General features: G+C 44.9%; 19 non-coding genes across 19 annotated transcripts; all 19 read right to left on the bottom strand.

Moving 5' to 3' along the window:
* Positions 1-315: 315 nt before the first annotated feature.
* LOC141250669 (U2 spliceosomal RNA) lies at positions 316-506 on the bottom strand. The gene has a single exon (XR_012312793.1). It is a non-coding gene; the product is annotated as a U2 spliceosomal RNA (small nuclear RNA).
* A 1,115-nt stretch (positions 507-1,621) lies between these two features.
* Positions 1,622-1,812, bottom strand: LOC141250668 (U2 spliceosomal RNA). The gene has a single exon (XR_012312792.1). It is a non-coding gene; the product is annotated as a U2 spliceosomal RNA (small nuclear RNA).
* A 1,114-nt stretch (positions 1,813-2,926) lies between these two features.
* On the bottom strand, positions 2,927-3,117 carry LOC141250667 (U2 spliceosomal RNA). The gene has a single exon (XR_012312791.1). It is a non-coding gene; the product is annotated as a U2 spliceosomal RNA (small nuclear RNA).
* Positions 3,118-4,231: 1,114 nt separating this feature from the next.
* LOC141250666 (U2 spliceosomal RNA) lies at positions 4,232-4,422 on the bottom strand. Its single transcript, XR_012312790.1, has one exon. It is a non-coding gene; the product is annotated as a U2 spliceosomal RNA (small nuclear RNA).
* A 1,115-nt stretch (positions 4,423-5,537) lies between these two features.
* LOC141250664 (U2 spliceosomal RNA) lies at positions 5,538-5,728 on the bottom strand. The gene has a single exon (XR_012312788.1). It is a non-coding gene; the product is annotated as a U2 spliceosomal RNA (small nuclear RNA).
* Positions 5,729-6,843: 1,115 nt separating this feature from the next.
* Positions 6,844-7,034, bottom strand: LOC141250662 (U2 spliceosomal RNA). The gene has a single exon (XR_012312787.1). It is a non-coding gene; the product is annotated as a U2 spliceosomal RNA (small nuclear RNA).
* A 1,115-nt stretch (positions 7,035-8,149) lies between these two features.
* LOC141250661 (U2 spliceosomal RNA) lies at positions 8,150-8,340 on the bottom strand. The gene has a single exon (XR_012312786.1). It is a non-coding gene; the product is annotated as a U2 spliceosomal RNA (small nuclear RNA).
* A 1,115-nt stretch (positions 8,341-9,455) lies between these two features.
* On the bottom strand, positions 9,456-9,646 carry LOC141250660 (U2 spliceosomal RNA). The gene has a single exon (XR_012312785.1). It is a non-coding gene; the product is annotated as a U2 spliceosomal RNA (small nuclear RNA).
* A 1,115-nt stretch (positions 9,647-10,761) lies between these two features.
* Positions 10,762-10,952, bottom strand: LOC141250659 (U2 spliceosomal RNA). The gene has a single exon (XR_012312784.1). It is a non-coding gene; the product is annotated as a U2 spliceosomal RNA (small nuclear RNA).
* A 1,115-nt stretch (positions 10,953-12,067) lies between these two features.
* Positions 12,068-12,258, bottom strand: LOC141250658 (U2 spliceosomal RNA). Its single transcript, XR_012312783.1, has one exon. It is a non-coding gene; the product is annotated as a U2 spliceosomal RNA (small nuclear RNA).
* A 1,115-nt stretch (positions 12,259-13,373) lies between these two features.
* LOC141250657 (U2 spliceosomal RNA) lies at positions 13,374-13,564 on the bottom strand. The gene has a single exon (XR_012312782.1). It is a non-coding gene; the product is annotated as a U2 spliceosomal RNA (small nuclear RNA).
* A 1,115-nt stretch (positions 13,565-14,679) lies between these two features.
* LOC141250656 (U2 spliceosomal RNA) lies at positions 14,680-14,870 on the bottom strand. Its single transcript, XR_012312781.1, has one exon. It is a non-coding gene; the product is annotated as a U2 spliceosomal RNA (small nuclear RNA).
* A 1,115-nt stretch (positions 14,871-15,985) lies between these two features.
* LOC141250655 (U2 spliceosomal RNA) lies at positions 15,986-16,176 on the bottom strand. Its single transcript, XR_012312780.1, has one exon. It is a non-coding gene; the product is annotated as a U2 spliceosomal RNA (small nuclear RNA).
* A 1,115-nt stretch (positions 16,177-17,291) lies between these two features.
* On the bottom strand, positions 17,292-17,482 carry LOC141250654 (U2 spliceosomal RNA). The gene has a single exon (XR_012312779.1). It is a non-coding gene; the product is annotated as a U2 spliceosomal RNA (small nuclear RNA).
* A 1,115-nt stretch (positions 17,483-18,597) lies between these two features.
* On the bottom strand, positions 18,598-18,788 carry LOC141250652 (U2 spliceosomal RNA). Its single transcript, XR_012312777.1, has one exon. It is a non-coding gene; the product is annotated as a U2 spliceosomal RNA (small nuclear RNA).
* A 1,115-nt stretch (positions 18,789-19,903) lies between these two features.
* On the bottom strand, positions 19,904-20,094 carry LOC141250651 (U2 spliceosomal RNA). Its single transcript, XR_012312776.1, has one exon. It is a non-coding gene; the product is annotated as a U2 spliceosomal RNA (small nuclear RNA).
* A 1,115-nt stretch (positions 20,095-21,209) lies between these two features.
* LOC141250650 (U2 spliceosomal RNA) lies at positions 21,210-21,400 on the bottom strand. Its single transcript, XR_012312775.1, has one exon. It is a non-coding gene; the product is annotated as a U2 spliceosomal RNA (small nuclear RNA).
* A 1,115-nt stretch (positions 21,401-22,515) lies between these two features.
* Positions 22,516-22,706, bottom strand: LOC141250649 (U2 spliceosomal RNA). The gene has a single exon (XR_012312774.1). It is a non-coding gene; the product is annotated as a U2 spliceosomal RNA (small nuclear RNA).
* Positions 22,707-23,821: 1,115 nt separating this feature from the next.
* On the bottom strand, positions 23,822-24,012 carry LOC141250648 (U2 spliceosomal RNA). The gene has a single exon (XR_012312773.1). It is a non-coding gene; the product is annotated as a U2 spliceosomal RNA (small nuclear RNA).
* Between the last annotated feature and the right edge of the window lie 951 nt (positions 24,013-24,963).

Raw genomic sequence — 24,963 nt, 5'->3', positions numbered from 1 at the left:
GCTTATCTCACCACCTGTAGTTATTTAGGTGAAAGCTCCAAAATGCTTGCCTAATATGTCTGTTTATCCAAAAGGAAGTAAAAAGGGAGAGCTAGAAAGATAGCATTGCATCACATTACATGGCAATGCAATGCACAGTTGCTGAAGATGAACCAAAATGAGCTTGTAATCTGGCTTCTGCAACTTTGAACATGAAAAATCCAATGAGGAGAAGAAAAGCAAAGCCAAAGAGTCCATCCCAAAATCCGACAAACAAGCAAAATGAACAAAAAACATTGAATTCAATTCTTTCTGATTTTAGAAACTGCATTAAAGAAGGGGTGCACCGGTCCTGGAGATACTGCAATACCAGGTCAATGCGTGGAGTGGACAGAGCAAGCTCTTTTTCCATCTCCCTGTTCTAAAAATCCATTTAATATATGGTCCCCAGATAGGGGACGTATCAGATATTAAACTGATAAGAACAGATACTACACTTGATCTTAGCCAAAAGGCCGAGAAGCGATAACCAGAATTGGTTTCAAACTACGGAGCCACCCAAGGATCCTGAAAAGTCCATTTGTGGAGATGAGCTCCTGGACTCCCGTTAAGAAGACATGTTGTCAACCTCTAGATCCCTTACATGCCTGCACTTTTCGGCTTGCTGCTGCTGCAATCCACGCGTTTTAGATCTGCATAACTCCACCTCTTTAAACACAGCACCTTCACCCCCTGCTGTTCCCACCCGCCTCAACACCGTTGGAAGGGAGGAGAACCAATTAAGGCGGGGGGTGGGGTGGAACGAGCAGCTGTCTACCCTTAGCAGGAGGGCTCCTGATTACATACCTCTCCTGCTGCTGCTGCTGCTGGCTGTCCAGCAGCAGACTGAAGGTGGCTGCTGCTGTGCACAGGTATATAAAGGCTCAGAGCCTATTATGACACGCGCAGCCAGCGTTCCATTGCCACATTCCATCTACTGCAGGCAGGATACCTGGCTGGCTGAATGTCGCTGAGAAGCTCACAGAGACCGCCATAAGCAACAGTTTAACAGAATGCCACAGACTAATCAACCAAACTTTTTGGGTTGGGTTCTCTTTTATAGTCTGCAGGCATTAAATGAAAGAAGTCAGTGTTCCAGCAGAAGGAGACAACGTTTCAGAAAAGGCATTGTAGCAAACCAAAAAAGAAATTTTAAGCGCAGCAGAGTAACCAGCGCACATACCTGTTAGCTCAGGTGAGTTTAAAAGGCTGCTGTTGATAACAAGGGCATTTGCTAAATAGATGGTGTGTGTGCAACAATATACTGAAAGGTCAATTATATTGTGCAGCTTATCTCACCACCTGTAGTTATTTAGGTGAAAGCTCCAAAATGCTTGCCTAATATGTCTGTTTATCCAAAAGGAAGTAAAAAGGGAGAGCTAGAAAGATAGCATTGCATCACATTACATGGCAATGCAATGCACAGTTGCTGAAGATGAACCAAAATGAGCTTGTAATCTGGCTTCTGCAACTTTGAACATGAAAAATCCAATGAGGAGAAGAAAAGCAAAGCCAAAGAGTCCATCCCAAAATCCGACAAACAAGCAAAATGAACAAAAAACATTGAATTCAATTCTTTCTGATTTTAGAAACTGCATTAAAGAAGGGGTGCACCGGTCCTGGAGATACTGCAATACCAGGTCAATGCGTGGAGTGGACAGAGCAAGCTCTTTTTCCATCTCCCTGTTCTAAAAATCCATTTAATATATGGTCCCCAGATAGGGGACGTATCAGATATTAAACTGATAAGAACAGATACTACACTTGATCTTAGCCAAAAGGCCGAGAAGCGATAACCAGAATTGGTTTCAAACTACGGAGCCACCCAAGGATCCTGAAAAGTCCATTTGTGGAGATGAGCTCCTGGACTCCCGTTAAGAAGACATGTTGTCAACCTCTAGATCCCTTACATGCCTGCACTTTTCGGCTTGCTGCTGCTGCAATCCACGCGTTTTAGATCTGCATAACTCCACCTCTTTAAACACAGCACCTTCACCCCCTGCTGTTCCCACCCGCCTCAACACCGTTGGAAGGGAGGAGAACCAATTAAGGCGGGGGGTGGGGTGGAACGAGCAGCTGTCTACCCTTAGCAGGAGGGCTCCTGATTACATACCTCTCCTGCTGCTGCTGCTGCTGGCTGTCCAGCAGCAGACTGAAGGTGGCTGCTGCTGTGCACAGGTATATAAAGGCTCAGAGCCTATTATGACACGCGCAGCCAGCGTTCCATTGCCACATTCCATCTACTGCAGGCAGGATACCTGGCTGGCTGAATGTCGCTGAGAAGCTCACAGAGACCGCCATAAGCAACAGTTTAACAGAATGCCACAGACTAATCAACCAAACTTTTTGGGTTGGGTTCTCTTTTATAGTCTGCAGGCATTAAATGAAAGAAGTCAGTGTTCCAGCAGAAGGAGACAACGTTTCAGAAAAGGCATTGTAGCAAACCAAAAAAGAAATTTTAAGCGCAGCAGAGTAACCAGCGCACATACCTGTTAGCTCAGGTGAGTTTAAAAGGCTGCTGTTGATAACAAGGGCATTTGCTAAATAGATGGTGTGTGTGCAACAATATACTGAAAGGTCAATTATATTGTGCAGCTTATCTCACCACCTGTAGTTATTTAGGTGAAAGCTCCAAAATGCTTGCCTAATATGTCTGTTTATCCAAAAGGAAGTAAAAAGGGAGAGCTAGAAAGATAGCATTGCATCACATTACATGGCAATGCAATGCACAGTTGCTGAAGATGAACCAAAATGAGCTTGTAATCTGGCTTCTGCAACTTTGAACATGAAAAATCCAATGAGGAGAAGAAAAGCAAAGCCAAAGAGTCCATCCCAAAATCCGACAAACAAGCAAAATGAACAAAAACATTGAATTCAATTCTTTCTGATTTTAGAAACTGCATTAAAGAAGGGGTGCACCGGTCCTGGAGATACTGCAATACCAGGTCAATGCGTGGAGTGGACAGAGCAAGCTCTTTTTCCATCTCCCTGTTCTAAAAATCCATTTAATATATGGTCCCCAGATAGGGGACGTATCAGATATTAAACTGATAAGAACAGATACTACACTTGATCTTAGCCAAAAGGCCGAGAAGCGATAACCAGAATTGGTTTCAAACTACGGAGCCACCCAAGGATCCTGAAAAGTCCATTTGTGGAGATGAGCTCCTGGACTCCCGTTAAGAAGACATGTTGTCAACCTCTAGATCCCTTACATGCCTGCACTTTTCGGCTTGCTGCTGCTGCAATCCACGCGTTTTAGATCTGCATAACTCCACCTCTTTAAACACAGCACCTTCACCCCCTGCTGTTCCCACCCGCCTCAACACCGTTGGAAGGGAGGAGAACCAATTAAGGCGGGGGTGGGGTGGAACGAGCAGCTGTCTACCCTTAGCAGGAGGGCTCCTGATTACATACCTCTCCTGCTGCTGCTGCTGCTGGCTGTCCAGCAGCAGACTGAAGGTGGCTGCTGCTGTGCACAGGTATATAAAGGCTCAGAGCCTATTATGACACGCGCAGCCAGCGTTCCATTGCCACATTCCATCTACTGCAGGCAGGATACCTGGCTGGCTGAATGTCGCTGAGAAGCTCACAGAGACCGCCATAAGCAACAGTTTAACAGAATGCCACAGACTAATCAACCAAACTTTTTGGGTTGGGTTCTCTTTTATAGTCTGCAGGCATTAAATGAAAGAAGTCAGTGTTCCAGCAGAAGGAGACAACGTTTCAGAAAAGGCATTGTAGCAAACCAAAAAAGAAATTTTAAGCGCAGCAGAGTAACCAGCGCACATACCTGTTAGCTCAGGTGAGTTTAAAAGGCTGCTGTTGATAACAAGGGCATTTGCTAAATAGATGGTGTGTGTGCAACAATATACTGAAAGGTCAATTATATTGTGCAGCTTATCTCACCACCTGTAGTTATTTAGGTGAAAGCTCCAAAATGCTTGCCTAATATGTCTGTTTATCCAAAAGGAAGTAAAAAGGGAGAGCTAGAAAGATAGCATTGCATCACATTACATGGCAATGCAATGCACAGTTGCTGAAGATGAACCAAAATGAGCTTGTAATCTGGCTTCTGCAACTTTGAACATGAAAAATCCAATGAGGAGAAGAAAAGCAAAGCCAAAGAGTCCATCCCAAAATCCGACAAACAAGCAAAATGAACAAAAAACATTGAATTCAATTCTTTCTGATTTTAGAAACTGCATTAAAGAAGGGGTGCACCGGTCCTGGAGATACTGCAATACCAGGTCAATGCGTGGAGTGGACAGAGCAAGCTCTTTTTCCATCTCCCTGTTCTAAAAATCCATTTAATATATGGTCCCCAGATAGGGGACGTATCAGATATTAAACTGATAAGAACAGATACTACACTTGATCTTAGCCAAAAGGCCGAGAAGCGATAACCAGAATTGGTTTCAAACTACGGAGCCACCCAAGGATCCTGAAAAGTCCATTTGTGGAGATGAGCTCCTGGACTCCCGTTAAGAAGACATGTTGTCAACCTCTAGATCCCTTACATGCCTGCACTTTTCGGCTTGCTGCTGCTGCAATCCACGCGTTTTAGATCTGCATAACTCCACCTCTTTAAACACAGCACCTTCACCCCCTGCTGTTCCCACCCGCCTCAACACCGTTGGAAGGGAGGAGAACCAATTAAGGCGGGGGGTGGGGTGGAACGAGCAGCTGTCTACCCTTAGCAGGAGGGCTCCTGATTACATACCTCTCCTGCTGCTGCTGCTGCTGGCTGTCCAGCAGCAGACTGAAGGTGGCTGCTGCTGTGCACAGGTATATAAAGGCTCAGAGCCTATTATGACACGCGCAGCCAGCGTTCCATTGCCACATTCCATCTACTGCAGGCAGGATACCTGGCTGGCTGAATGTCGCTGAGAAGCTCACAGAGACCGCCATAAGCAACAGTTTAACAGAATGCCACAGACTAATCAACCAAACTTTTTGGGTTGGGTTCTCTTTTATAGTCTGCAGGCATTAAATGAAAGAAGTCAGTGTTCCAGCAGAAGGAGACAACGTTTCAGAAAAGGCATTGTAGCAAACCAAAAAAGAAATTTTAAGCGCAGCAGAGTAACCAGCGCACATACCTGTTAGCTCAGGTGAGTTTAAAAGGCTGCTGTTGATAACAAGGGCATTTGCTAAATAGATGGTGTGTGTGCAACAATATACTGAAAGGTCAATTATATTGTGCAGCTTATCTCACCACCTGTAGTTATTTAGGTGAAAGCTCCAAAATGCTTGCCTAATATGTCTGTTTATCCAAAAGGAAGTAAAAAGGGAGAGCTAGAAAGATAGCATTGCATCACATTACATGGCAATGCAATGCACAGTTGCTGAAGATGAACCAAAATGAGCTTGTAATCTGGCTTCTGCAACTTTGAACATGAAAAATCCAATGAGGAGAAGAAAAGCAAAGCCAAAGAGTCCATCCCAAAATCCGACAAACAAGCAAAATGAACAAAAAACATTGAATTCAATTCTTTCTGATTTTAGAAACTGCATTAAAGAAGGGGTGCACCGGTCCTGGAGATACTGCAATACCAGGTCAATGCGTGGAGTGGACAGAGCAAGCTCTTTTTCCATCTCCCTGTTCTAAAAATCCATTTAATATATGGTCCCCAGATAGGGGACGTATCAGATATTAAACTGATAAGAACAGATACTACACTTGATCTTAGCCAAAAGGCCGAGAAGCGATAACCAGAATTGGTTTCAAACTACGGAGCCACCCAAGGATCCTGAAAAGTCCATTTGTGGAGATGAGCTCCTGGACTCCCGTTAAGAAGACATGTTGTCAACCTCTAGATCCCTTACATGCCTGCACTTTTCGGCTTGCTGCTGCTGCAATCCACGCGTTTTAGATCTGCATAACTCCACCTCTTTAAACACAGCACCTTCACCCCCTGCTGTTCCCACCCGCCTCAACACCGTTGGAAGGGAGGAGAACCAATTAAGGCGGGGGGTGGGGTGGAACGAGCAGCTGTCTACCCTTAGCAGGAGGGCTCCTGATTACATACCTCTCCTGCTGCTGCTGCTGCTGGCTGTCCAGCAGCAGACTGAAGGTGGCTGCTGCTGTGCACAGGTATATAAAGGCTCAGAGCCTATTATGACACGCGCAGCCAGCGTTCCATTGCCACATTCCATCTACTGCAGGCAGGATACCTGGCTGGCTGAATGTCGCTGAGAAGCTCACAGAGACCGCCATAAGCAACAGTTTAACAGAATGCCACAGACTAATCAACCAAACTTTTTGGGTTGGGTTCTCTTTTATAGTCTGCAGGCATTAAATGAAAGAAGTCAGTGTTCCAGCAGAAGGAGACAACGTTTCAGAAAAGGCATTGTAGCAAACCAAAAAAGAAATTTTAAGCGCAGCAGAGTAACCAGCGCACATACCTGTTAGCTCAGGTGAGTTTAAAAGGCTGCTGTTGATAACAAGGGCATTTGCTAAATAGATGGTGTGTGTGCAACAATATACTGAAAGGTCAATTATATTGTGCAGCTTATCTCACCACCTGTAGTTATTTAGGTGAAAGCTCCAAAATGCTTGCCTAATATGTCTGTTTATCCAAAAGGAAGTAAAAAGGGAGAGCTAGAAAGATAGCATTGCATCACATTACATGGCAATGCAATGCACAGTTGCTGAAGATGAACCAAAATGAGCTTGTAATCTGGCTTCTGCAACTTTGAACATGAAAAATCCAATGAGGAGAAGAAAAGCAAAGCCAAAGAGTCCATCCCAAAATCCGACAAACAAGCAAAATGAACAAAAAACATTGAATTCAATTCTTTCTGATTTTAGAAACTGCATTAAAGAAGGGGTGCACCGGTCCTGGAGATACTGCAATACCAGGTCAATGCGTGGAGTGGACAGAGCAAGCTCTTTTTCCATCTCCCTGTTCTAAAAATCCATTTAATATATGGTCCCCAGATAGGGGACGTATCAGATATTAAACTGATAAGAACAGATACTACACTTGATCTTAGCCAAAAGGCCGAGAAGCGATAACCAGAATTGGTTTCAAACTACGGAGCCACCCAAGGATCCTGAAAAGTCCATTTGTGGAGATGAGCTCCTGGACTCCCGTTAAGAAGACATGTTGTCAACCTCTAGATCCCTTACATGCCTGCACTTTTCGGCTTGCTGCTGCTGCAATCCACGCGTTTTAGATCTGCATAACTCCACCTCTTTAAACACAGCACCTTCACCCCCTGCTGTTCCCACCCGCCTCAACACCGTTGGAAGGGAGGAGAACCAATTAAGGCGGGGGGTGGGGTGGAACGAGCAGCTGTCTACCCTTAGCAGGAGGGCTCCTGATTACATACCTCTCCTGCTGCTGCTGCTGCTGGCTGTCCAGCAGCAGACTGAAGGTGGCTGCTGCTGTGCACAGGTATATAAAGGCTCAGAGCCTATTATGACACGCGCAGCCAGCGTTCCATTGCCACATTCCATCTACTGCAGGCAGGATACCTGGCTGGCTGAATGTCGCTGAGAAGCTCACAGAGACCGCCATAAGCAACAGTTTAACAGAATGCCACAGACTAATCAACCAAACTTTTTGGGTTGGGTTCTCTTTTATAGTCTGCAGGCATTAAATGAAAGAAGTCAGTGTTCCAGCAGAAGGAGACAACGTTTCAGAAAAGGCATTGTAGCAAACCAAAAAAGAAATTTTAAGCGCAGCAGAGTAACCAGCGCACATACCTGTTAGCTCAGGTGAGTTTAAAAGGCTGCTGTTGATAACAAGGGCATTTGCTAAATAGATGGTGTGTGTGCAACAATATACTGAAAGGTCAATTATATTGTGCAGCTTATCTCACCACCTGTAGTTATTTAGGTGAAAGCTCCAAAATGCTTGCCTAATATGTCTGTTTATCCAAAAGGAAGTAAAAAGGGAGAGCTAGAAAGATAGCATTGCATCACATTACATGGCAATGCAATGCACAGTTGCTGAAGATGAACCAAAATGAGCTTGTAATCTGGCTTCTGCAACTTTGAACATGAAAAATCCAATGAGGAGAAGAAAAGCAAAGCCAAAGAGTCCATCCCAAAATCCGACAAACAAGCAAAATGAACAAAAAACATTGAATTCAATTCTTTCTGATTTTAGAAACTGCATTAAAGAAGGGGTGCACCGGTCCTGGAGATACTGCAATACCAGGTCAATGCGTGGAGTGGACAGAGCAAGCTCTTTTTCCATCTCCCTGTTCTAAAAATCCATTTAATATATGGTCCCCAGATAGGGGACGTATCAGATATTAAACTGATAAGAACAGATACTACACTTGATCTTAGCCAAAAGGCCGAGAAGCGATAACCAGAATTGGTTTCAAACTACGGAGCCACCCAAGGATCCTGAAAAGTCCATTTGTGGAGATGAGCTCCTGGACTCCCGTTAAGAAGACATGTTGTCAACCTCTAGATCCCTTACATGCCTGCACTTTTCGGCTTGCTGCTGCTGCAATCCACGCGTTTTAGATCTGCATAACTCCACCTCTTTAAACACAGCACCTTCACCCCCTGCTGTTCCCACCCGCCTCAACACCGTTGGAAGGGAGGAGAACCAATTAAGGCGGGGGGTGGGGTGGAACGAGCAGCTGTCTACCCTTAGCAGGAGGGCTCCTGATTACATACCTCTCCTGCTGCTGCTGCTGCTGGCTGTCCAGCAGCAGACTGAAGGTGGCTGCTGCTGTGCACAGGTATATAAAGGCTCAGAGCCTATTATGACACGCGCAGCCAGCGTTCCATTGCCACATTCCATCTACTGCAGGCAGGATACCTGGCTGGCTGAATGTCGCTGAGAAGCTCACAGAGACCGCCATAAGCAACAGTTTAACAGAATGCCACAGACTAATCAACCAAACTTTTTGGGTTGGGTTCTCTTTTATAGTCTGCAGGCATTAAATGAAAGAAGTCAGTGTTCCAGCAGAAGGAGACAACGTTTCAGAAAAGGCATTGTAGCAAACCAAAAAAGAAATTTTAAGCGCAGCAGAGTAACCAGCGCACATACCTGTTAGCTCAGGTGAGTTTAAAAGGCTGCTGTTGATAACAAGGGCATTTGCTAAATAGATGGTGTGTGTGCAACAATATACTGAAAGGTCAATTATATTGTGCAGCTTATCTCACCACCTGTAGTTATTTAGGTGAAAGCTCCAAAATGCTTGCCTAATATGTCTGTTTATCCAAAAGGAAGTAAAAAGGGAGAGCTAGAAAGATAGCATTGCATCACATTACATGGCAATGCAATGCACAGTTGCTGAAGATGAACCAAAATGAGCTTGTAATCTGGCTTCTGCAACTTTGAACATGAAAAATCCAATGAGGAGAAGAAAAGCAAAGCCAAAGAGTCCATCCCAAAATCCGACAAACAAGCAAAATGAACAAAAAACATTGAATTCAATTCTTTCTGATTTTAGAAACTGCATTAAAGAAGGGGTGCACCGGTCCTGGAGATACTGCAATACCAGGTCAATGCGTGGAGTGGACAGAGCAAGCTCTTTTTCCATCTCCCTGTTCTAAAAATCCATTTAATATATGGTCCCCAGATAGGGGACGTATCAGATATTAAACTGATAAGAACAGATACTACACTTGATCTTAGCCAAAAGGCCGAGAAGCGATAACCAGAATTGGTTTCAAACTACGGAGCCACCCAAGGATCCTGAAAAGTCCATTTGTGGAGATGAGCTCCTGGACTCCCGTTAAGAAGACATGTTGTCAACCTCTAGATCCCTTACATGCCTGCACTTTTCGGCTTGCTGCTGCTGCAATCCACGCGTTTTAGATCTGCATAACTCCACCTCTTTAAACACAGCACCTTCACCCCCTGCTGTTCCCACCCGCCTCAACACCGTTGGAAGGGAGGAGAACCAATTAAGGCGGGGGGTGGGGTGGAACGAGCAGCTGTCTACCCTTAGCAGGAGGGCTCCTGATTACATACCTCTCCTGCTGCTGCTGCTGCTGGCTGTCCAGCAGCAGACTGAAGGTGGCTGCTGCTGTGCACAGGTATATAAAGGCTCAGAGCCTATTATGACACGCGCAGCCAGCGTTCCATTGCCACATTCCATCTACTGCAGGCAGGATACCTGGCTGGCTGAATGTCGCTGAGAAGCTCACAGAGACCGCCATAAGCAACAGTTTAACAGAATGCCACAGACTAATCAACCAAACTTTTTGGGTTGGGTTCTCTTTTATAGTCTGCAGGCATTAAATGAAAGAAGTCAGTGTTCCAGCAGAAGGAGACAACGTTTCAGAAAAGGCATTGTAGCAAACCAAAAAAGAAATTTTAAGCGCAGCAGAGTAACCAGCGCACATACCTGTTAGCTCAGGTGAGTTTAAAAGGCTGCTGTTGATAACAAGGGCATTTGCTAAATAGATGGTGTGTGTGCAACAATATACTGAAAGGTCAATTATATTGTGCAGCTTATCTCACCACCTGTAGTTATTTAGGTGAAAGCTCCAAAATGCTTGCCTAATATGTCTGTTTATCCAAAAGGAAGTAAAAAGGGAGAGCTAGAAAGATAGCATTGCATCACATTACATGGCAATGCAATGCACAGTTGCTGAAGATGAACCAAAATGAGCTTGTAATCTGGCTTCTGCAACTTTGAACATGAAAAATCCAATGAGGAGAAGAAAAGCAAAGCCAAAGAGTCCATCCCAAAATCCGACAAACAAGCAAAATGAACAAAAAACATTGAATTCAATTCTTTCTGATTTTAGAAACTGCATTAAAGAAGGGGTGCACCGGTCCTGGAGATACTGCAATACCAGGTCAATGCGTGGAGTGGACAGAGCAAGCTCTTTTTCCATCTCCCTGTTCTAAAAATCCATTTAATATATGGTCCCCAGATAGGGGACGTATCAGATATTAAACTGATAAGAACAGATACTACACTTGATCTTAGCCAAAAGGCCGAGAAGCGATAACCAGAATTGGTTTCAAACTACGGAGCCACCCAAGGATCCTGAAAAGTCCATTTGTGGAGATGAGCTCCTGGACTCCCGTTAAGAAGACATGTTGTCAACCTCTAGATCCCTTACATGCCTGCACTTTTCGGCTTGCTGCTGCTGCAATCCACGCGTTTTAGATCTGCATAACTCCACCTCTTTAAACACAGCACCTTCACCCCCTGCTGTTCCCACCCGCCTCAACACCGTTGGAAGGGAGGAGAACCAATTAAGGCGGGGGGTGGGGTGGAACGAGCAGCTGTCTACCCTTAGCAGGAGGGCTCCTGATTACATACCTCTCCTGCTGCTGCTGCTGCTGGCTGTCCAGCAGCAGACTGAAGGTGGCTGCTGCTGTGCACAGGTATATAAAGGCTCAGAGCCTATTATGACACGCGCAGCCAGCGTTCCATTGCCACATTCCATCTACTGCAGGCAGGATACCTGGCTGGCTGAATGTCGCTGAGAAGCTCACAGAGACCGCCATAAGCAACAGTTTAACAGAATGCCACAGACTAATCAACCAAACTTTTTGGGTTGGGTTCTCTTTTATAGTCTGCAGGCATTAAATGAAAGAAGTCAGTGTTCCAGCAGAAGGAGACAACGTTTCAGAAAAGGCATTGTAGCAAACCAAAAAAGAAATTTTAAGCGCAGCAGAGTAACCAGCGCACATACCTGTTAGCTCAGGTGAGTTTAAAAGGCTGCTGTTGATAACAAGGGCATTTGCTAAATAGATGGTGTGTGTGCAACAATATACTGAAAGGTCAATTATATTGTGCAGCTTATCTCACCACCTGTAGTTATTTAGGTGAAAGCTCCAAAATGCTTGCCTAATATGTCTGTTTATCCAAAAGGAAGTAAAAAGGGAGAGCTAGAAAGATAGCATTGCATCACATTACATGGCAATGCAATGCACAGTTGCTGAAGATGAACCAAAATGAGCTTGTAATCTGGCTTCTGCAACTTTGAACATGAAAAATCCAATGAGGAGAAGAAAAGCAAAGCCAAAGAGTCCATCCCAAAATCCGACAAACAAGCAAAATGAACAAAAAACATTGAATTCAATTCTTTCTGATTTTAGAAACTGCATTAAAGAAGGGGTGCACCGGTCCTGGAGATACTGCAATACCAGGTCAATGCGTGGAGTGGACAGAGCAAGCTCTTTTTCCATCTCCCTGTTCTAAAAATCCATTTAATATATGGTCCCCAGATAGGGGACGTATCAGATATTAAACTGATAAGAACAGATACTACACTTGATCTTAGCCAAAAGGCCGAGAAGCGATAACCAGAATTGGTTTCAAACTACGGAGCCACCCAAGGATCCTGAAAAGTCCATTTGTGGAGATGAGCTCCTGGACTCCCGTTAAGAAGACATGTTGTCAACCTCTAGATCCCTTACATGCCTGCACTTTTCGGCTTGCTGCTGCTGCAATCCACGCGTTTTAGATCTGCATAACTCCACCTCTTTAAACACAGCACCTTCACCCCCTGCTGTTCCCACCCGCCTCAACACCGTTGGAAGGGAGGAGAACCAATTAAGGCGGGGGGTGGGGTGGAACGAGCAGCTGTCTACCCTTAGCAGGAGGGCTCCTGATTACATACCTCTCCTGCTGCTGCTGCTGCTGGCTGTCCAGCAGCAGACTGAAGGTGGCTGCTGCTGTGCACAGGTATATAAAGGCTCAGAGCCTATTATGACACGCGCAGCCAGCGTTCCATTGCCACATTCCATCTACTGCAGGCAGGATACCTGGCTGGCTGAATGTCGCTGAGAAGCTCACAGAGACCGCCATAAGCAACAGTTTAACAGAATGCCACAGACTAATCAACCAAACTTTTTGGGTTGGGTTCTCTTTTATAGTCTGCAGGCATTAAATGAAAGAAGTCAGTGTTCCAGCAGAAGGAGACAACGTTTCAGAAAAGGCATTGTAGCAAACCAAAAAAGAAATTTTAAGCGCAGCAGAGTAACCAGCGCACATACCTGTTAGCTCAGGTGAGTTTAAAAGGCTGCTGTTGATAACAAGGGCATTTGCTAAATAGATGGTGTGTGTGCAACAATATACTGAAAGGTCAATTATATTGTGCAGCTTATCTCACCACCTGTAGTTATTTAGGTGAAAGCTCCAAAATGCTTGCCTAATATGTCTGTTTATCCAAAAGGAAGTAAAAAGGGAGAGCTAGAAAGATAGCATTGCATCACATTACATGGCAATGCAATGCACAGTTGCTGAAGATGAACCAAAATGAGCTTGTAATCTGGCTTCTGCAACTTTGAACATGAAAAATCCAATGAGGAGAAGAAAAGCAAAGCCAAAGAGTCCATCCCAAAATCCGACAAACAAGCAAAATGAACAAAAAACATTGAATTCAATTCTTTCTGATTTTAGAAACTGCATTAAAGAAGGGGTGCACCGGTCCTGGAGATACTGCAATACCAGGTCAATGCGTGGAGTGGACAGAGCAAGCTCTTTTTCCATCTCCCTGTTCTAAAAATCCATTTAATATATGGTCCCCAGATAGGGGACGTATCAGATATTAAACTGATAAGAACAGATACTACACTTGATCTTAGCCAAAAGGCCGAGAAGCGATAACCAGAATTGGTTTCAAACTACGGAGCCACCCAAGGATCCTGAAAAGTCCATTTGTGGAGATGAGCTCCTGGACTCCCGTTAAGAAGACATGTTGTCAACCTCTAGATCCCTTACATGCCTGCACTTTTCGGCTTGCTGCTGCTGCAATCCACGCGTTTTAGATCTGCATAACTCCACCTCTTTAAACACAGCACCTTCACCCCCTGCTGTTCCCACCCGCCTCAACACCGTTGGAAGGGAGGAGAACCAATTAAGGCGGGGGGTGGGGTGGAACGAGCAGCTGTCTACCCTTAGCAGGAGGGCTCCTGATTACATACCTCTCCTGCTGCTGCTGCTGCTGGCTGTCCAGCAGCAGACTGAAGGTGGCTGCTGCTGTGCACAGGTATATAAAGGCTCAGAGCCTATTATGACACGCGCAGCCAGCGTTCCATTGCCACATTCCATCTACTGCAGGCAGGATACCTGGCTGGCTGAATGTCGCTGAGAAGCTCACAGAGACCGCCATAAGCAACAGTTTAACAGAATGCCACAGACTAATCAACCAAACTTTTTGGGTTGGGTTCTCTTTTATAGTCTGCAGGCATTAAATGAAAGAAGTCAGTGTTCCAGCAGAAGGAGACAACGTTTCAGAAAAGGCATTGTAGCAAACCAAAAAAGAAATTTTAAGCGCAGCAGAGTAACCAGCGCACATACCTGTTAGCTCAGGTGAGTTTAAAAGGCTGCTGTTGATAACAAGGGCATTTGCTAAATAGATGGTGTGTGTGCAACAATATACTGAAAGGTCAATTATATTGTGCAGCTTATCTCACCACCTGTAGTTATTTAGGTGAAAGCTCCAAAATGCTTGCCTAATATGTCTGTTTATCCAAAAGGAAGTAAAAAGGGAGAGCTAGAAAGATAGCATTGCATCACATTACATGGCAATGCAATGCACAGTTGCTGAAGATGAACCAAAATGAGCTTGTAATCTGGCTTCTGCAACTTTGAACATGAAAAATCCAATGAGGAGAAGAAAAGCAAAGCCAAAGAGTCCATCCCAAAATCCGACAAACAAGCAAAATGAACAAAAAACATTGAATTCAATTCTTTCTGATTTTAGAAACTGCATTAAAGAAGGGGTGCACCGGTCCTGGAGATACTGCAATACCAGGTCAATGCGTGGAGTGGACAGAGCAAGCTCTTTTTCCATCTCCCTGTTCTAAAAATCCATTTAATATATGGTCCCCAGATAGGGGACGTATCAGATATTAAACTGATAAGAACAGATACTACACTTGATCTTAGCCAAAAGGCCGAGAAGCGATAACCAGAATTGGTTTCAAACTACGGAGCCACCCAAGGATCCTGAAAAGTCCATTTGTGGAGATGAGCTCCTGGACTCCCGTTAAGAAGACATGTTGTCAACCTCTAGATCCCTTACATGCCTGCACTTTTCGGCTTGCTGCTGCTGCAATCCACGCGTTTTAGATCTGCATAACTCCACCTCTTTAAACACAGCACCTTCACCCCCTGCTGTTCCCACCCGCCTCAACACCGTTGGAAGGGAGGAGAACCAATTAAGGCGGGGGGTGGGGTGGAACGAGCAGCTGTCTACCCTTAGCAGGAGGGCTCCTGATTACATACCTCTCCTGCTGCTGCTGCTGCTGGCTGTCCAGCAGCAGACTGAAGGTGGCTGCTGCTGTGCACAGGTATATAAAGGCTCAGAGCCTATTATGACACGCGCAGCCAGCGTTCCATTGCCACATTCCATCTACTGCAGGCAGGATACCTGGCTGGCTGAATGTCGCTGAGAAGCTCACAGAGACCGCCATAAGCAACAGTTTAACAGAATGCCACAGACTAATCAACCAAACTTTTTGGGTTGGGTTCTCTTTTATAGTCTGCAGGCATTAAATGAAAGAAGTCAGTGTTCCAGCAGAAGGAGACAACGTTTCAGAAAAGGCATTGTAGCAAACCAAAAAAGAAATTTTAAGCGCAGCAGAGTAACCAGCGCACATACCTGTTAGCTCAGGTGAGTTTAAAAGGCTGCTGTTGATAACAAGGGCATTTGCTAAATAGATGGTGTGTGTGCAACAATATACTGAAAGGTCAATTATATTGTGCAGCTTATCTCACCACCTGTAGTTATTTAGGTGAAAGCTCCAAAATGCTTGCCTAATATGTCTGTTTATCCAAAAGGAAGTAAAAAGGGAGAGCTAGAAAGATAGCATTGCATCACATTACATGGCAATGCAATGCACAGTTGCTGAAGATGAACCAAAATGAGCTTGTAATCTGGCTTCTGCAACTTTGAACATGAAAAATCCAATGAGGAGAAGAAAAGCAAAGCCAAAGAGTCCATCCCAAAATCCGACAAACAAGCAAAATGAACAAAAAACATTGAATTCAATTCTTTCTGATTTTAGAAACTGCATTAAAGAAGGGGTGCACCGGTCCTGGAGATACTGCAATACCAGGTCAATGCGTGGAGTGGACAGAGCAAGCTCTTTTTCCATCTCCCTGTTCTAAAAATCCATTTAATATATGGTCCCCAGATAGGGGACGTATCAGATATTAAACTGATAAGAACAGATACTACACTTGATCTTAGCCAAAAGGCCGAGAAGCGATAACCAGAATTGGTTTCAAACTACGGAGCCACCCAAGGATCCTGAAAAGTCCATTTGTGGAGATGAGCTCCTGGACTCCCGTTAAGAAGACATGTTGTCAACCTCTAGATCCCTTACATGCCTGCACTTTTCGGCTTGCTGCTGCTGCAATCCACGCGTTTTAGATCTGCATAACTCCACCTCTTTAAACACAGCACCTTCACCCCCTGCTGTTCCCACCCGCCTCAACACCGTTGGAAGGGAGGAGAACCAATTAAGGCGGGGGGTGGGGTGGAACGAGCAGCTGTCTACCCTTAGCAGGAGGGCTCCTGATTACATACCTCTCCTGCTGCTGCTGCTGCTGGCTGTCCAGCAGCAGACTGAAGGTGGCTGCTGCTGTGCACAGGTATATAAAGGCTCAGAGCCTATTATGACACGCGCAGCCAGCGTTCCATTGCCACATTCCATCTACTGCAGGCAGGATACCTGGCTGGCTGAATGTCGCTGAGAAGCTCACAGAGACCGCCATAAGCAACAGTTTAACAGAATGCCACAGACTAATCAACCAAACTTTTTGGGTTGGGTTCTCTTTTATAGTCTGCAGGCATTAAATGAAAGAAGTCAGTGTTCCAGCAGAAGGAGACAACGTTTCAGAAAAGGCATTGTAGCAAACCAAAAAAGAAATTTTAAGCGCAGCAGAGTAACCAGCGCACATACCTGTTAGCTCAGGTGAGTTTAAAAGGCTGCTGTTGATAACAAGGGCATTTGCTAAATAGATGGTGTGTGTGCAACAATATACTGAAAGGTCAATTATATTGTGCAGCTTATCTCACCACCTGTAGTTATTTAGGTGAAAGCTCCAAAATGCTTGCCTAATATGTCTGTTTATCCAAAAGGAAGTAAAAAGGGAGAGCTAGAAAGATAGCATTGCATCACATTACATGGCAATGCAATGCACAGTTGCTGAAGATGAACCAAAATGAGCTTGTAATCTGGCTTCTGCAACTTTGAACATGAAAAATCCAATGAGGAGAAGAAAAGCAAAGCCAAAGAGTCCATCCCAAAATCCGACAAACAAGCAAAATGAACAAAAAACATTGAATTCAATTCTTTCTGATTTTAGAAACTGCATTAAAGAAGGGGTGCACCGGTCCTGGAGATACTGCAATACCAGGTCAATGCGTGGAGTGGACAGAGCAAGCTCTTTTTCCATCTCCCTGTTCTAAAAATCCATTTAATATATGGTCCCCAGATAGGGGACGTATCAGATATTAAACTGATAAGAACAGATACTACACTTGATCTTAGCCAAAAGGCCGAGAAGCGATAACCAGAATTGGTTTCAAACTACGGAGCCACCCAAGGATCCTGAAAAGTCCATTTGTGGAGATGAGCTCCTGGACTCCCGTTAAGAAGACATGTTGTCAACCTCTAGATCCCTTACATGCCTGCACTTTTCGGCTTGCTGCTGCTGCAATCCACGCGTTTTAGATCTGCATAACTCCACCTCTTTAAACACAGCACCTTCACCCCCTGCTGTTCCCACCCGCCTCAACACCGTTGGAAGGGAGGAGAACCAATTAAGGCGGGGGGTGGGGTGGAACGAGCAGCTGTCTACCCTTAGCAGGAGGGCTCCTGATTACATACCTCTCCTGCTGCTGCTGCTGCTGGCTGTCCAGCAGCAGACTGAAGGTGGCTGCTGCTGTGCACAGGTATATAAAGGCTTAGAGCCTATTATGACACGCGCAGCCAGCGTTCCATTGCCACATTCCATCTACTGCAGGCAGGATACCTGGCTGGCTGAATGTCGCTGAGAAGCTCACAGAGACCGCCATAAGCAACAGTTTAACAGAATGCCACAGACTAATCAACCAAACTTTTTGGGTTGGGTTCTCTTTTATAGTCTGCAGGCATTAAATGAAAGAAGTCAGTGTTCCAGCAGAAGGAGACAACGTTTCAGAAAAGGCATTGTAGCAAACCAAAAAAGAAATTTTAAGCGCAGCAGAGTAACCAGCGCACATACCTGTTAGCTCAGGTGAGTTTAAAAGGCTGCTGTTGATAACAAGGGCATTTGCTAAATAGATGGTGTGTGTGCAACAATATACTGAAAGGTCAATTATATTGTGCAGCTTATCTCACCACCTGTAGTTATTTAGGTGAAAGCTCCAAAATGCTTGCCTAATATGTCTGTTTATCCAAAAGGAAGTAAAAAGGGAGAGCTAGAAAGATAGCATTGCATCACATTACATGGCAATGCAATGCACAGTTGCTGAAGATGAACCAAAATGAGCTTGTAATCTGGCTTCTGCAACTTTGAACATGAAAAATCCAATGAGGAGAAGAAAAGCAAAGCCAAAGAGTCCATCCCAAAATCCGACAAACAAGCAAAATGAACAAAAAACATTGAATTCAATTCTTTCTGATTTTAGAAACTGCATTAAAGAAGGGGTGCACCGGTCCTGGAGATACTGCAATACCAGGTCAATGCGTGGAGTGGACAGAGCAAGCTCTTTTTCCATCTCCCTGTTCTAAAAATCCATTTAATATATGGTCCCCAGATAGGGGACGTATCAGATATTAAACTGATAAGAACAGATACTACACTTGATCTTAGCCAAAAGGCCGAGAAGCGATAACCAGAATTGGTTTCAAACTACGGAGCCACCCAAGGATCCTGAAAAGTCCATTTGTGGAGATGAGCTCCTGGACTCCCGTTAAGAAGACATGTTGTCAACCTCTAGATCCCTTACATGCCTGCACTTTTCGGCTTGCTGCTGCTGCAATCCACGCGTTTTAGATCTGCATAACTCCACCTCTTTAAACACAGCACCTTCACCCCCTGCTGTTCCCACCCGCCTCAACACCGTTGGAAGGGAGGAGAACCAATTAAGGCGGGGGGTGGGGTGGAACGAGCAGCTGTCTACCCTTAGCAGGAGGGCTCCTGATTACATACCTCTCCTGCTGCTGCTGCTGCTGGCTGTCCAGCAGCAGACTGAAGGTGGCTGCTGCTGTGCACAGGTATATAAAGGCTCAGAGCCTATTATGACACGCGCAGCCAGCGTTCCATTGCCACATTCCATCTACTGCAGGCAGGATACCTGGCTGGCTGAATGTCGCTGAGAAGCTCACAGAGACCGCCATAAGCAACAGTTTAACAGAATGCCACAGACTAATCAACCAAACTTTTTGGGTTGGGTTCTCTTTTATAGTCTGCAGGCATTAAATGAAAGAAGTCAGTGTTCCAGCAGAAGGAGACAACGTTTCAGAAAAGGCATTGTAGCAAACCAAAAAAGAAATTTTAAGCGCAGCAGAGTAACCAGCGCACATACCTGTTAGCTCAGGTGAGTTTAAAAGGCTGCTGTTGATAACAAGGGCATTTGCTAAATAGATGGTGTGTGTGCAACAATATACTGAAAGGTCAATTATATTGTGCAGCTTATCTCACCACCTGTAGTTATTTAGGTGAAAGCTCCAAAATGCTTGCCTAATATGTCTGTTTATCCAAAAGGAAGTAAAAAGGGAGAGCTAGAAAGATAGCATTGCATCACATTACATGGCAATGCAATGCACAGTTGCTGAAGATGAACCAAAATGAGCTTGTAATCTGGCTTCTGCAACTTTGAACATGAAAAATCCAATGAGGAGAAGAAAAGCAAAGCCAAAGAGTCCATCCCAAAATCCGACAAACAAGCAAAATGAACAAAAAACATTGAATTCAATTCTTTCTGATTTTAGAAACTGCATTAAAGAAGGGGTGCACCGGTCCTGGAGATACTGCAATACCAGGTCAATGCGTGGAGTGGACAGAGCAAGCTCTTTTTCCATCTCCCTGTTCTAAAAATCCATTTAATATATGGTCCCCAGATAGGGGACGTATCAGATATTAAACTGATAAGAACAGATACTACACTTGATCTTAGCCAAAAGGCCGAGAAGCGATAACCAGAATTGGTTTCAAACTACGGAGCCACCCAAGGATCCTGAAAAGTCCATTTGTGGAGATGAGCTCCTGGACTCCCGTTAAGAAGACATGTTGTCAACCTCTAGATCCCTTACATGCCTGCACTTTTCGGCTTGCTGCTGCTGCAATCCACGCGTTTTAGATCTGCATAACTCCACCTCTTTAAACACAGCACCTTCACCCCCTGCTGTTCCCACCCGCCTCAACACCGTTGGAAGGGAGGAGAACCAATTAAGGCGGGGGGTGGGGTGGAACGAGCAGCTGTCTACCCTTAGCAGGAGGGCTCCTGATTACATACCTCTCCTGCTGCTGCTGCTGCTGGCTGTCCAGCAGCAGACTGAAGGTGGCTGCTGCTGTGCACAGGTATATAAAGGCTCAGAGCCTATTATGACACGCGCAGCCAGCGTTCCATTGCCACATTCCATCTACTGCAGGCAGGATACCTGGCTGGCTGAATGTCGCTGAGAAGCTCACAGAGACCGCCATAAGCAACAGTTTAACAGAATGCCACAGACTAATCAACCAAACTTTTTGGGTTGGGTTCTCTTTTATAGTCTGCAGGCATTAAATGAAAGAAGTCAGTGTTCCAGCAGAAGGAGACAACGTTTCAGAAAAGGCATTGTAGCAAACCAAAAAAGAAATTTTAAGCGCAGCAGAGTAACCAGCGCACATACCTGTTAGCTCAGGTGAGTTTAAAAGGCTGCTGTTGATAACAAGGGCATTTGCTAAATAGATGGTGTGTGTGCAACAATATACTGAAAGGTCAATTATATTGTGCAGCTTATCTCACCACCTGTAGTTATTTAGGTGAAAGCTCCAAAATGCTTGCCTAATATGTCTGTTTATCCAAAAGGAAGTAAAAAGGGAGAGCTAGAAAGATAGCATTGCATCACATTACATGGCAATGCAATGCACAGTTGCTGAAGATGAACCAAAATGAGCTTGTAATCTGGCTTCTGCAACTTTGAACATGAAAAATCCAATGAGGAGAAGAAAAGCAAAGCCAAAGAGTCCATCCCAAAATCCGACAAACAAGCAAAATGAACAAAAAACATTGAATTCAATTCTTTCTGATTTTAGAAACTGCATTAAAGAAGGGGTGCACCGGTCCTGGAGATACTGCAATACCAGGTCAATGCGTGGAGTGGACAGAGCAAGCTCTTTTTCCATCTCCCTGTTCTAAAAATCCATTTAATATATGGTCCCCAGATAGGGGACGTATCAGATATTAAACTGATAAGAACAGATACTACACTTGATCTTAGCCAAAAGGCCGAGAAGCGATAACCAGAATTGGTTTCAAACTACGGAGCCACCCAAGGATCCTGAAAAGTCCATTTGTGGAGATGAGCTCCTGGACTCCCGTTAAGAAGACATGTTGTCAACCTCTAGATCCCTTACATGCCTGCACTTTTCGGCTTGCTGCTGCTGCAATCCACGCGTTTTAGATCTGCATAACTCCACCTCTTTAAACACAGCACCTTCACCCCCTGCTGTTCCCACCCGCCTCAACACCGTTGGAAGGGAGGAGAACCAATTAAGGCGGGGGGTGGGGTGGAACGAGCAGCTGTCTACCCTTAGCAGGAGGGCTCCTGATTACATACCTCTCCTGCTGCTGCTGCTGCTGGCTGTCCAGCAGCAGACTGAAGGTGGCTGCTGCTGTGCACAGGTATATAAAGGCTCAGAGCCTATTATGACACGCGCAGCCAGCGTTCCATTGCCACATTCCATCTACTGCAGGCAGGATACCTGGCTGGCTGAATGTCGCTGAGAAGCTCACAGAGACCGCCATAAGCAACAGTTTAACAGAATGCCACAGACTAATCAACCAAACTTTTTGGGTTGGGTTCTCTTTTATAGTCTGCAGGCATTAAATGAAAGAAGTCAGTGTTCCAGCAGAAGGAGACAACGTTTCAGAAAAGGCATTGTAGCAAACCAAAAAAGAAATTTTAAGCGCAGCAGAGTAACCAGCGCACATACCTGTTAGCTCAGGTGAGTTTAAAAGGCTGCTGTTGATAACAAGGGCATTTGCTAAATAGATGGTGTGTGTGCAACAATATACTGAAAGGTCAATTATATTGTGCAGCTTATCTCACCACCTGTAGTTATTTAGGTGAAAGCTCCAAAATGCTTGCCTAATATGTCTGTTTATCCAAAAGGAAGTAAAAAGGGAGAGCTAGAAAGATAGCATTGCATCACATTACATGGCAATGCAATGCACAGTTGCTGAAGATGAACCAAAATGAGCTTGTAATCTGGCTTCTGCAACTTTGAACATGAAAAATCCAATGAGGAGAAGAAAAGCAAAGCCAAAGAGTCCATCCCAAAATCCGACAAACAAGCAAAATGAACAAAAAACATTGAATTCAATTCTTTCTGATTTTAGAAACTGCATTAAAGAAGGGGTGCACCGGTCCTGGAGATACTGCAATACCAGGTCAATGCGTGGAGTGGACAGAGCAAGCTCTTTTTCCATCTCCCTGTTCTAAAAATCCATTTAATATATGGTCCCCAGATAGGGGACGTATCAGATATTAAACTGATAAGAACAGATACTACACTTGATCTTAGCCAAAAGGCCGAGAAGCGATAACCAGAATTGGTTTCAAACTACGGAGCCACCCAAGGATCCTGAAAAGTCCATTTGTGGAGATGAGCTCCTGGACTCCCGTTAAGAAGACATGTTGTCAACCTCTAGATCCCTTACATGCCTGCACTTTTCGGCTTGCTGCTGCTGCAATCCACGCGTTTTAGATCTGCATAACTCCACCTCTTTAAACACAGCACCTTCACCCCCTGCTGTTCCCACCCGCCTCAACACCGTTGGAAGGGAGGAGAACCAATTAAGGCGGGGGGTGGGGTGGAACGAGCAGCTGTCTACCCTTAGCAGGAGGGCTCCTGATTACATACCTCTCCTGCTGCTGCTGCTGCTGGCTGTCCAGCAGCAGACTGAAGGTGGCTGCTGCTGTGCACAGGTATATAAAGGCTCAGAGCCTATTATGACACGCGCAGCCAGCGTTCCATTGCCACATTCCATCTACTGCAGGCAGGATACCTGGCTGGCTGAATGTCGCTGAGAAGCTCACAGAGACCGCCATAAGCAACAGTTTAACAGAATGCCACAGACTAATCAACCAAACTTTTTGGGTTGGGTTCTCTTTTATAGTCTGCAGGCATTAAATGAAAGAAGTCAGTGTTCCAGCAGAAGGAGACAACGTTTCAGAAAAGGCATTGTAGCAAACCAAAAAAGAAATTTTAAGCGCAGCAGAGTAACCAGCGCACATACCTGTTAGCTCAGGTGAGTTTAAAAGGCTGCTGTTGATAACAAGGGCATTTGCTAAATAGATGGTGTGTGTGCAACAATATACTGAAAGGTCAATTATATTGTGCAGCTTATCTCACCACCTGTAGTTATTTAGGTGAAAGCTCCAAAATGCTTGCCTAATATGTCTGTTTATCCAAAAGGAAGTAAAAAGGGAGAGCTAGAAAGATAGCATTGCATCACATTACATGGCAATGCAATGCACAGTTGCTGAAGATGAACCAAAATGAGCTTGTAATCTGGCTTCTGCAACTTTGAACATGAAAAATCCAATGAGGAGAAGAAAAGCAAAGCCAAAGAGTCCATCCCAAAATCCGACAAACAAGCAAAATGAACAAAAAACATTGAATTCAATTCTTTCTGATTTTAGAAACTGCATTAAAGAAGGGGTGCACCGGTCCTGGAGATACTGCAATACCAGGTCAATGCGTGGAGTGGACAGAGCAAGCTCTTTTTCCATCTCCCTGTTCTAAAAATCCATTTAATATATGGTCCCCAGATAGGGGACGTATCAGATATTAAACTGATAAGAACAGATACTACACTTGATCTTAGCCAAAAGGCCGAGAAGCGATAACCAGAATTGGTTTCAAACTACGGAGCCACCCAAGGATCCTGAAAAGTCCATTTGTGGAGATGAGCTCCTGGACTCCCGTTAAGAAGACATGTTGTCAACCTCTAGATCCCTTACATGCCTGCACTTTTCGGCTTGCTGCTGCTGCAATCCACGCGTTTTAGATCTGCATAACTCCACCTCTTTAAACACAGCACCTTCACCCCCTGCTGTTCCCACCCGCCTCAACACCGTTGGAAGGGAGGAGAACCAATTAAGGCGGGGGGTGGGGTGGAACGAGCAGCTGTCTACCCTTAGCAGGAGGGCTCCTGATTACATACCTCTCCTGCTGCTGCTGCTGCTGGCTGTCCAGCAGCAGACTGAAGGTGGCTGCTGCTGTGCACAGGTATATAAAGGCTCAGAGCCTATTATGACACGCGCAGCCAGCGTTCCATTGCCACATTCCATCTACTGCAGGCAGGATACCTGGCTGGCTGAATGTCGCTGAGAAGCTCACAGAGACCGCCATAAGCAACAGTTTAACAGAATGCCACAGACTAATCAACCAAACTTTTTGGGTTGGGTTCTCTTTTATAGTCTGCAGGCATTAAATGAAAGAAGTCAGTGTTCCAGCAGAAGGAGACAACGTTTCAGAAAAGGCATTGTAGCAAACCAAAAAAGAAATTTTAAGCGCAGCAGAGTAACCAGCGCACATACCTGTTAGCTCAGGTGAGTTTAAAAGGCTGCTGTTGATAACAAGGGCATTTGCTAAATAGATGGTGTGTGTGCAACAATATACTGAAAGGTCAATTATATTGTGCAGCTTATCTCACCACCTGTAGTTATTTAGGTGAAAGCTCCAAAATGCTTGCCTAATATGTCTGTTTATCCAAAAGGAAGTAAAAAGGGAGAGCTAGAAAGATAGCATTGCATCACATTACATGGCAATGCAATGCACAGTTGCTGAAGATGA

Source organism: Phyllobates terribilis, unplaced genomic scaffold, assembly GCF_046119375.1.
Source record: "Phyllobates terribilis strain yellow unplaced genomic scaffold, ASM4611937v1 Scaffold_6039__1_contigs__length_47248, whole genome shotgun sequence".
NCBI classification, from domain to species: Eukaryota; Metazoa; Chordata; class Amphibia; order Anura; family Dendrobatidae; genus Phyllobates; species Phyllobates terribilis.
This window is presented reverse-complemented; position numbering and strand designations above follow the sequence as displayed.